The following is a 12261-nucleotide window of genomic DNA, read 5'->3' as shown; positions in this document are numbered from 1 at the left end:
GTAAATCGTCAAACTATTCACATAGAAACATAGCAACAACTTCTTTCTTAGGTTACACAATCGATTGCTAAAATCATCAGGGGTAGCAGATGCAGTAATGCAGAATAAGAAGTTGTCACGACTAAGGGGTTTCTTCGTGCACTGTTGCTTTGTTGCTGCTACTGTCCTCTACAGGCTGGAAGCAATTTCTTCTTAAGTGTCCAACCTTGTCGCATGCCCAGCAACGTAATTTCTTCTTCTAGATAAACGCTGATCGAGATGGTCTACTTATTTTACTAATTCTCGAATCAGTTCATTCTTATTTCAAATGGGACGCGGAGCACGAGATAAAATGATGTTCAGAACATATGACAATGCAGTGGAAACTCCCGGAACGGCGCATTTACGCTTACTATTTTTGACGTCTAAATTAAATTGAGAATTGTCATAAACTTTACAATGATTTGTATGGCTTTTGCTATCAAATAAAGACCTGTCATTAGAATGCATAATCATCTACTTCACTTTATCTACTCTTTCGCGTAAAGTGATCACTTTACCTACTCTCACGGTGGAAAAAAAAGAACCTATTAAAGTGTCAATTTAACATAGCAACCTTTAATTCTGATCCACAGAAGTCTATATTCTTGAGCGAAAAACGTCATATAGACTTTATCTCGGTCAAAACACCAAAAATAATCACAGGACACCCTGTATATGAGAATATTTTAAAAGATAGAGCTTAGTTGGTGGAAGTGGTGTTTCCTTATGTACTGGAGACAACGAGTAAACACGGCTACAGTTGCTGCAGTTTCCGCGACGGTTGAAAGCGTGTACATTTGTTTGCGCTAAATTACGGACCGTCAGCCCTACTTGATTTTTTGAAGACGGAGTTATGTGTTATAAAGCAAAATGAATTTCATTTTCGAGTTTAACGCGCCTTATGTAGCAAACCTTTCACGACCAGACTATATGGATTATTAAAAAAACTGTAAGTAATTTTAAGATTTCTTATTTTATTTGTCGCCCAATTGCGTGCGGGGTAATATCTCCTAACTTTGTACGCTGTTTTTTCTGGCAGAGATTTTGTTGTGATTATTATGTTTTGGAATAAACTTTGTCATTGTCAATGAAATTATTATTGTGTCTATTCGCATCCATTGTGCGACCCAGATAGACTTTTCATATCAGATTTTTTTCCTATTTTTGTATTTCAGGTGCTAATAAAAAGTTGTGTGAAATTCTTTGGAATTTTCGGAATTCGGTTGAGGCCACCGAGTTTCTCGAATTAACAAATTTTAAGTCAATATTATGCCAGATGCCGGATAAGTACGAGGAGAGATTATAAACATTCTGAGTTTCAATTTTGATTTGTTTTCTAGTTGGGTAGGTGTTTTGTGGGTGGTGTAGTAACCGCATACCATTGCACACAGCAAGATGTATAGAATACATTTTTTATGCATGTAATGGTTTGTACAATGGCCCGACCAAAATGAGGCATACACAAACACCTTAAACCTAGCTACCTCTCTAATTAAGTCTCTTCAAGAACACATCCGAATCCCGACACAAAAGAAAATTCCTAATTTTACTTCAAATTCCAGATTCTAAGGCAAACAATGGCCACGATCACATTCCTTAAATTCCAAAAGAATCAGTTACACTTTGGGTATGGATCAACAAAAGCATGAGACATCTATCTGGATCGCTAAAAGGATCGAATAAACATACGATTTACATGACTTCACACAAACACACTAATCAAAGTAAAAATAAAATCCTAATTATCAAAGATGGACTACAACAGCGTCTGTTTAAACACACCCCGCATAGGCGTTCGAATACAACTAAACAAAATCAAGAAATCTTAGACTGCGTACAGTTTTTGGTTACAAATCCGGGGACAAAGAAACACTAATTCTCTGATCCCGGCGGCAAGTTTCTAGTTGGCGATCCAGTACGTTGGACAGAGAAGAAAAATGCTTAGTAAGAGATAACTGTGACTGCGATCTGTCTTATGGAGGTTGCGTTTCTACCTGATTCCTTTACTCAACGCTTTTCAGTGACGTAGGCACATTTACGCTGGAATATCTAATCTAAAATACACAATTTTCTACAGGATAAGCATTTTTTGCCGATAAACTGCATGCTTACTCTGGATAATTAATCAACCTTTTATCAAAATTAACGAAGTGCCCAATAAATCCAATCTGAACTGTCACAAAAATGGTTTAAAAAAAAACAAAATTGATAACAAAAATTTTCCTATTCTTAACAATTCTAGGATATAATCTTTTTACTACGTAGTAATCGTTTTGTGTTTGTAAAGGACCCCACCATATCAATTAAATGAATTGAAATGAACATTTAGTTAGTGATAAACGACATGTATTTACTTCAGACGAGTGGACCAAAAACACAACGTCCACATCGACATTGTTTACACAGCAGTATTTTTATGTTATGTAGTATTGGGAAAGAGCGTAGAATAGGTTGATTTTTCTTTCTAATTTGAAAATATATGCTATGAACATAAGAGCGCTTCTTGAAGCCCCTATGAATTATAAGCACTAACGAAAACAATAACCATGACCTTCTCTATGCCCTAAACTACAATTAAATTTTCTGCGAGTATTATGATAAACCCAGGGATAAACCTCACTAAATATTGTTATACCGCTTCACTATTTCATTAAATTTATCCGCCTTCCAAAGTTCGAACTCCAAGCCTTAAGGTTGTAGGGTTTTACAACTTAAGCTGGAAACTTGAGCCAGTTCAGTTTGAAATTATAGATTATCGATTTTGTCATTAGAAACAAAGCAAACGCTCCAATATAAAGTTCGGAACTGTATTAACTATTTCACTCTGACTCTGACTTTGACTCAATAGGTTCAATCCGTTTTAGTTTTTTGGGAAACTCTAGGTTTGTCATTTGAGAGAGTTGTCAATAGCTGTGATTTCGATGGGTAATGTCTGAAAGCCCAAATTTTCAAAAACGGAACGGTCACATTGAAACTTATGGATTTAGACGACACAAGTTTAAAACTAAATGTGTGATTCAATCTTTATCCTAAAGCCTGTAATCCAAAACCTTAGCCTTATCGCTGATCACGTGACAGCCTAAGGGTAAGCAAATTCATATCGCCCCAACAAAATTAGTTTGTCAACGTGCATCAGGTCCTACACAAAGGAAAGGCGTTGAATTGTAAATGTATTAGATTTGTCGTTCCCGCAAGCGACGTCGGGTTTCTTATTTATGTATGTGACCCACTTTTCAAAAAATTTGCATGCATCCCTCGTCACGTGACTGTTCTGCACTTAACAGTACAATGCAACAATTTTGTATTCGTTTTACTTGATAATCTTATGCAAATCGCTCACGGAATTGAAACGGAATAAGGAAACTGCAATGAAACTATGGTAGGAAATAGAATGTTTGATTTAACTGAGCAGATACAGGAAATAAAATCGTTTACGATCACTTGCATCTGAGAGCAAATAGGTTTGCTTATTGATCTCTTTTATTTCCGATCTTTGTCCATGACGTGTCGTTCGGATTTTGAAGTTTCAGTAGTTCTGTTTCACTGGAACGCAAGGCCAAAAATCCTACAATTTAGAGTAATTTCATTTTTGAGACTGGGAAACAGGATGGCGTGCAAAAACAGCATGTTGGTAAGTTGATTGGAAGGAAGATGGCGGCCGAAGTTTAACGCTCTTTAAAAATAGAGCACTTTTAACAAGTTGATTGTTGTAAAATCATTAACGAATTTGTCACGAATATGGCGGCTAATTAAATTCTAGTTTATGAATAAGCTCTGAATCAATCAGAAAATAATTTGCTTTACACACAGTAATTTCAACGGCAAACGTTTGCTTATTGAACGTACTAAATCGGTTGGTTGCCTTTTGCTGAATGCCGGCATCATTTTAGATTAAAATATATAGGGTGTTCCATTTAAAATATTGAGGTTTCGTTTAACTCAGAAAAGATAGGGTCATTTTGAAATTGATATTTAATATTTAGGGATTTAATCACTCAAGCAGTCACCTAACCAAGATGTGAATGGGTATTCTTAAACATGTGACGAACACTTAGCTAAGGACTGCAAGGATTCTGGGGTCAAAGAGTTGAGGGTCAATTCCCCATACCCATCTGCTCAAGGACTCAAAGGATTTAGGAAATTTAAGTGATTCAATGGATTTGTAGTGTACTTAACCACGCTAACTTCACACTACAAGAACACGGAAATAAAGTCAACCCGGCCACGTTTAAAAATGGCCACCCGAATGCCTATTCCCTCCAAAACTAAACAAGATCCCGCTTAAATTTGAAAAGTGGCACGTGATAAAACATATAAGGCAGGGCCCCCTTACGTTAGTTGTAGACAACGCTTTGACCTAAAGCACAGTAGGGAAGGAACGTAAAATAAAACACTGAAATTGTAAAAAGTTTGTTTAATAATGATCGCAATTATTAAGATTGTGAAAGCTCGGAAATTTAAGTCGAAATAAATTTACATTGCAAAAATAAACTTTGAAAATGGTAGTTCACCGAATAAAAATAGAATTGGGCTGGGAAAAAAATAACTTACCAATAAAAAAAAACAACTGTCAAATTAATATCAAATTGTGTTGTAAAATTAATTGTTTGTAATGATGTGAATGCGTAACATAAAATTATAACACCACAAAAAGTAGCAGGTAAACTTCAAGAGGTAACATATAGGTTAAAAACAAGTTTTGGGAATTATGGGCCAGGCAAGCAGCTATCAAGATTTTAAGAAAGGGTGAAATATACAGGATGTGACTCATCTTTGGTGACATAAAGTCCTTTTGTTAAAAGCAAGGTGGAAAATTACATGGCCTTGTAGGCAAATTTAACTAAAAACAAGATATGTGGAAATTATTGAATCGCCACTAGTTTATCGCACATAGATTCTAAACTGAAAAGATTTGATTAGCGTAATCCCGCTCCTGCAAGATAGGTAACCCGCCCCTTTTCGGGGTTTCGAGCCTACAGTTGGATGTCGAAGACACTCACGGAATTAGGTGTCGTACTTTAAATGGTTTTTTTTACCATACCCGTGACTGCTTCATTCACGAAGAAAATGTTAGTTACAAACAACAAGTCAGTACATACATCAAACGAATCGGTAATTTCCACATATTAAAATAAAATTATCAACACTTAGATGAATGTTACTTCAGGGACAAGACCAAGCAATCAACATCAATAAACATAAATTAAGCAAGCATTACACCAAAAACGTAAACAATTACAAACAATAGCATAACGGTATCACACATATGATCCTGCATTGCGGTTAAACCAAGTATATTTCAAAACAAAAATTCAAACAAACAAAAAATATAAAATGCGGCATAAAAACACAAATACGATATAAAGAAATGCAAAAACTACTACCTACATTAAACAACACAAAATAAGAACAAACATTTATGGAGCGACGCGTTCACGACCGCCATTCAAGACAAGATGCCAAACGTAACCCCCGTTCCTGCTTTTGAGATGGCGCATGCAACTTTTTCCCACCGAGAAATTGCATGGTTTCCAACTCTCAAAAATGTATGTATCGTCGCAAGTTGTATATACAGGGTGGAACCTTTCAGATTCAAAAAACTAACAATCGAGGGTCACGTAAAGATTGAAGATATCTTCGATATTCCGATTTCGGAACTTAAGTGGTGATATTTAAAAATTACCATCAATTTTCCTAGGCTTTCAAGGGTTCTAAGAGCATTCGAGGATGAAAAACTTACACAATGATCCCACACGGTTCTAATAGGAGTAAAAAGTTAAACGAGTAAGGCCATATCGCGAAAGTAAGAGTAAGAGAGTGAAGTGGCAAAGCGCTAAGGAGCAAGGAAGTAAAGAGGTGTAATAACCCAGGTCTAGCCGAGAAGCGATTGCGCAATTGAAAACTCTCGCCAACACTAACTGAAATCCTATGCCACATGATCGTCAAGTAACAAACACGTCCATTGTCGCTTGATTGTTGCTTTATGGACCGATCGAACAAACATAAATAAAACGCAAGTAACGAGTGTGTCTAATTTAATGGAATTGTAAAAGAATCAAATTAAAATTCAAACAAAAGTAGAGAGTAGCTCTAGGGTCTTTATTGATTACATGAAAAAAAAGGGAGCTACGGAAAACCTTAGACGATATGTACTTACTTACCTTCTTACCCCTTTTCCAATTTGAATTTTACAATATTATATAGTTTTCAACGTGTACGTAAAAATCGAGTAATTCCATTTGATTTCCCTCATAATCATGATTTAACATATTGATATTTAAAATATTATGGTAATCATCTGCCACAGAAATGAATGTACTTACCTACTAAAGATGTTATGCAACGGACCATGACGTCCCCACCAGGGTTTTACGGACGAAGAACATACAAAATATACAGCGCGTTCGAGATAAGGGGGTGACCTCAATATTTCTTTTATTTGGCGAGCTACGAAAAATTTGTCAAATATAATTTAATATAAGTGTGACATTACGATCCATCCGATCGCATATTAAAACTTCCGGTATCACGTCCGGTTTAATCGGAAATTGATGCAACTTTTGTTTTTCAAATGCGGTGCCTATGTTTTTTACGATATTTTGAAAAGAGCAATCAATTTGATGTACCGGGTGACCCAATAAGGCAGTTCCTCGCCCATATCTCGAGAACCGTTCGTCATATGACAGGGGTAAAAAAATTATTGGGTAAATCGATTATGATGAATCGCTGGAAAATATTTTCAAGTTCTAAAAATGACCAACAGAGGGCGTAATTGCCATCTTAAATTTTAAAATTGCATTTTCTTTGAATTTCGCATAATAAACTAAACATTCTTTTTTCACATTTTTAAAGAGAACCAGCTTATCTATCATTTTCGTAAAAACAAAAACTCAGTTATTTCAAAAACAAAGATGGTGTGGGGCGTTCAATTGTTTTTGCAATAACCTGCTTTAACTTCTTAACCGTTTGACCGGTTTTTACAAATTTGGTATGGTTAAAAAGAGCATTCCTTGGGCAATGAGAATCAACCAAAATATAGTTAATTTAGTTGAATCCTTCTCCGCCAGGGGGCTAGTTTTGACACTATGACCCAAAATCCTAAAAAAAATCAAAAAATGGAATGATATGACTTTTTCTTTATGAAAAAGTAGCCATATAACATCCTAAGAGGCCAGTGAAAACCGTTTTTCAAAATCTCGTTCCTAACCTCAAATATTGGAAAAATGAGATTAATTAATTAATTAGTAAAAATTCTTACATTGTATATCGTTGTACGTGTTTCTGGTAGTTGTCGGTGGCGCGAAAGAAAAGCACGCTACAGATTTAGGTAGGCCTTGGAAAATGAAACAAATGAAACACGATGTATTATAAAATAATAACAGCCGTAATTTGTAAATTATTCTGCTATGTTTACATTCAGAAAGTGCAGTTTTTTTAATTTGTAATCTTTTCTAAAATGCCGATTTTTAACCAAGAAGCATTTAATACTCCTATGTTGGCGGTTAAGCAAAATCGAGTTTATTTCATTACCCCAAACCCGAAATTCTATGTAACAATGGGCATTACTGGGCTACCGAATGTGTAAATTTTAATCCGGCCAATTAAGTGAATATAATTAACCGTAGATAATTAATTGTGTTGCAGCAAACTGGGTCTGATTAGATTGTGCCTAGTGTCATTAGAAGCGCGCTTAATTAATATTGATTTTGATATTTGTCCCAGATTTTTGTTACAGAAGATTTAACTTTTGGACATTATCATCCGAGTACGCCAGCCGTCTGTAAAATCCGAGTTACATTTCTAAATTTTTTTTTGAAATTCTGTATTAAGGTAACGGCACGATTTAGGAGAATTCCGTGTTTGATTCGTATCATTTTCGTTAAATTTTCTTCATTTTCACATACCCATTAATTTAAAGGTAAGCGCTTGACATTTCGTTGAATATATATATAGACCGGGAGGCAGTGTACATAGTAACTAAACCATAAGCGACAAAAATTCGACAATACAGGCTGAAAGTACGTTGAAAACTAATAATAAAATCACCAGTCTGCCAGTCGTAAGTGGCAGCATTAACTTGGGGCGGCGCTGAATAGGTGACTTCTTTAGGTGATCAACTAAATTACCAAACTATTACGGTCACGGAAAAGATTTGTATCAAGAAATCCCATTTTTTCCATAGTTTTCAAATATGCTATGGCAGACGATTTCAAGTGCAGCGTTGGTAGCGAAAGACGCCCTCCAATGTAGGGAAAAACACCCCTGAACTAAACCATGAGGACCGTATAAAAATTATTCATAAAAAATTCCTCTTTTTGTCACTACTTTAAAATATATCCTGGCAGACGATATTAAGTGTAGCTTTAATAGTGGAAGACGTCTTAGAAGTTAAAAAATTTAGGTATAGTAAATCCCAGCGAGTGCGAGCGTGTGAGAGATAAGCGCGCGAGAGCACAACGAACAGAGATAGCTATAGATTTACGCACCGCTTGGAGTTACCAAACGAATTAAATTAGGGAAAATAATAAATTGTTTATTTCGCGATAAGATTGTCGGTATTTCTTGAATTCTTCTCAGACTGAGAAACAGAAAACTTGAAGAGAAAAGAAGATAGATCTTCAGCTCGTTCTAAACTATCCTCTAACTCCAGTTCCGTTGTCTCTATGCAACATTGATGGATCGATGATTAAAATCGACAAGTTTGTTTTGCTGAAACTTTTTCGAAAGTATGATTTCTTCAAGTGCTCCAGTCCATCGCCAGTTGTAGATGTTGTTTTAATCGATGGATTATTTTTTTTGCATGTTTTAAAAGATCTCCGGTAAACCTTTGAGCGATTTTCTGAACACATCCTCGGCAAGATTTGTGTTGTGTCAGCGAGAGAAGTACATCTTACTTTTGACAGATAGTTACCCCTTCCATGAAACACGCAGAACATGATCGTTGGGATCAAAATAAGAAAAGATTACAATCCTACTCAATTTCTGTTTCCACTCAGAAGCAGCCTGCAAATTTCATAAAACCACTTCGCAATGATAGCTCAAAGCCTCTCTTATAGATTACTTATACCGTTCATAGGCAAAAAAGACCTGTTGTGCTTTACTTGGAAGGAAAGTTGTGTTTGCCACATATGAAGATAAGTGCTATAAATTTGTGACAAGGGAAGATGATGTGGTAAAAACTGAATTGTGCTGCAGCCACTAAGAGGCAGATTCTCGAATAATTTACCATCTTCGTAAACTACCAACAAGTAGCAAAGTCATTATTAGCGCTTCCGATATGGATATTGCTGTTATTGCTTTGGGAAATGTAAAATTGACGCTACCATCAAGGTATTAGATGGAAGTAGGTCTCGTTTCCAATAACACACAGAAATTCATAAATCTTCGAGAGATGTTCGTGAATTTGGGTGTTGATGTGTGTAACGCGCAGGGTAACGCGTTACCGGGTTCCCACGCATTTACCGGATGTATGACTTGTGTATGGTCCTCATGGTTTAGTTCATCGCAATTTGGGCGAATGCCACTGAAAAATGTCTGAGTTTCTACAATCCGTTTGATTGAAGTGGATGGAACTATGTGAATCAGAAGTTTAGAATCAAATGGTTTGAAAGATCTCAGTAGTCAGTATCCTATCGCTATCTCTGTTGGTTATGCTCTCGCGCGCTTATCTCTCACACGCTCGCACTCGCTGGGATTTACTATACCTAAATTTTTTAACTTCTAAGACGTCTGCCACTATTAAAGTTACACTTAATATCGTCTGCCAAGATATATTTTAAAGTAGTGACAAAAAGAGGAATTTTTTATGTATACTTTTTATACGGTCTTCATGGTTTAGTTCAGGGGTGTTTTTCCCTACATTGGAGGGCGTCTTTCGGTACCAACGCTGCACTTGAAATCATCTGTCATAGCATATGTGAAAACTATGGAAAAAATGGGATTTCTTGATACAAATCTTTTCCGTGACCGTAATAGTTTGGTGATTTAGTTAATCACCTAAAGAAGTCACCTATTCAGCGCCGCCCCAAGTTAATGCTGCCACTTACGACTGGCAGACGAGTGATTTTATTATTAGTTTTCAACGTACTTTCAGCCTGTATTGTCGAATTTTTTGTCGCTTATGGTTTAGTTACTATGTACGCTGCCTCCCGGTCTAATAGTAGAATTATGCTTTCCACTAGAGGGTGACTTCAACACCATTTCCGCTTTCCACTGTTCAAATTCCGAAAGTATATACATCATTCGGCACGTAGACCAAATACAACAGATAACCGAGCAGATAACAGAAAAATGTATTTTATGCATTTATTTAACTATTTCTCTATTTATTTATTATACCATACGTCTTAGCAGTTGGGGCATCGTATTGGAAAATCTTATAAAGTAAAAGAAACCGTAAAAAGGATCGTCTTGTTTTAGCCAAGGCGAGTGCTCGTTAATAACGTTATAAAAGTAAAAACGACTAACTAAACGAGATTGTGTTTAATTATTCAGAAAATGTATAACCCACAACTTTGGCGGCCATTGAAAATGTTAATTAAGATACGAAAGAAAATGCGGAATAAGAAAGTTGGGAAAATTTAAAAGAAGCTTACGCACGACACTTGTTGGGTTTAAACATAAATTATGCAATATAAAATTCGGAATAAAGTTTTTCCAGCGTTTCAGAACATTAGACAGCAAACGTACAACATTAGCCTTTCACATTTCGAACAAAAAAAAGGTTAATAAAAAGCGTTATATTATCAATTTTCCCTTTTTTTTATTATTACGACGAGAGTTTTTAATGGTCAAACTTTGACGAGTGGCGTGGAGGTCGCGTCCAGTACTAACACTTTGCAGCACAAAACGAAGAATAAAAATATCTACTATACGTGGCCCGTTTTTTGAGAGTGGAGTTGTAACAAGCTTGCAAGGAAGTTTAATGAAATTTAGCACCTATCGCGGCAATTACGGAAAGTCCATTAGCAGCGAGTGGTGTGCTTTAGTCAAAGAAACAGAACAATATTTTTCGATACGTGGCCGCGTCCATCGTTTCGATTTAATTAATGTACTCCGGAGAAAAGTCGAAAAGTTTCCAGCTGAAATTATTCTAAAATTTCCAACTTGAGAATTTAATTGTACGCCGGAGACAAAGGAATTGTTTAAGGATACTACGGTTCCGAATTTAATGGAGATTTACGTACAAATTTTGATGAACCTTTGATGTTCTTAAAACATCAATTAAAATACGTCCCTTTTTTTCCAAATTGTGCTAATTAGTCGCAATCTCGTTTTAATAGATGTTGGTTAAGGAATGTTTGCGTTAAAGATTTAAACAAAATGAAAATGAATGACAAAAGCGTTGCAGCAGTTTTAAGAAACAGAAGAGGTGAATAAAGTGCCGAGAAGTGACAGTTTTGCTCGCTATTTTCATTAAAGGCATGTACGAGATAATTTAAATAAAGGTATGAGAACTTTTGTGAATTAGGTAATATCCATCGTGAACTGTTGACGGGACAGTGCCTTTTGTTGGAATTAGATATAAAGGGAAGAGCACAAACGCATTTCTCGATTACAATTCCATGTCCAAATTTAGATTTAACAAACCGTGATTTTGGTTAGTGCTTTATTTCCTTGTTAATTCAGTTTGAAATTTAAAGGAAAACCCTTGAAACGTAGAAGTTGAAACTTCAAATTTTATGAGTGGAGACCATCAATTGGCAGTTGAATTGATGTTCGGATGATCTTTCAAGCTATAACCTTGAATATTGAATTTGTAGCTTTGAACCTTATTCCTCTCAATAATATTTTCTCCTAACTTGCTTCTTGAATATCCATAGGCACTCTGGAACCGTTGATTCCCTTTGCCATGGTGCTTTGTTGCATTTGTTGGGAATTCGTGTACGTATAATCAGTATCCCTTACGTTGTCATGTAACGGTTTTGACCTCCATCGCCTCCAAGAGGGATGTGTTAAAACAGGAGAACAAAACACAGTAGCTTTTACTTATTGGTTTTACGGAATTATTCCAATTAATGTCAAAATTATCACCGAAAATAATTATTGTATCCCCACACATACAAAAACAATGTCAGATATTAAAAATTATTGATTAAATTTAACTGAAGGCTTTCAGGAAAGCAAACGTCCAATTAAAACCCCCCCAATTCAACAATGATCGCATAAAAATTACTGGGCAGAATAACCAAAGGTTTCCCAACACGATAGTTTTACGTCGCACTACCGTTCACTCCAGAA

This window comes from Photinus pyralis, unplaced genomic scaffold, assembly GCF_008802855.1.
Source record: "Photinus pyralis isolate 1611_PpyrPB1 unplaced genomic scaffold, Ppyr1.3 Ppyr1.4_LG8, whole genome shotgun sequence".
Classification (NCBI taxonomy): Eukaryota; Metazoa; Arthropoda; class Insecta; order Coleoptera; family Lampyridae; genus Photinus; species Photinus pyralis.
This window is presented reverse-complemented; position numbering follows the sequence as displayed.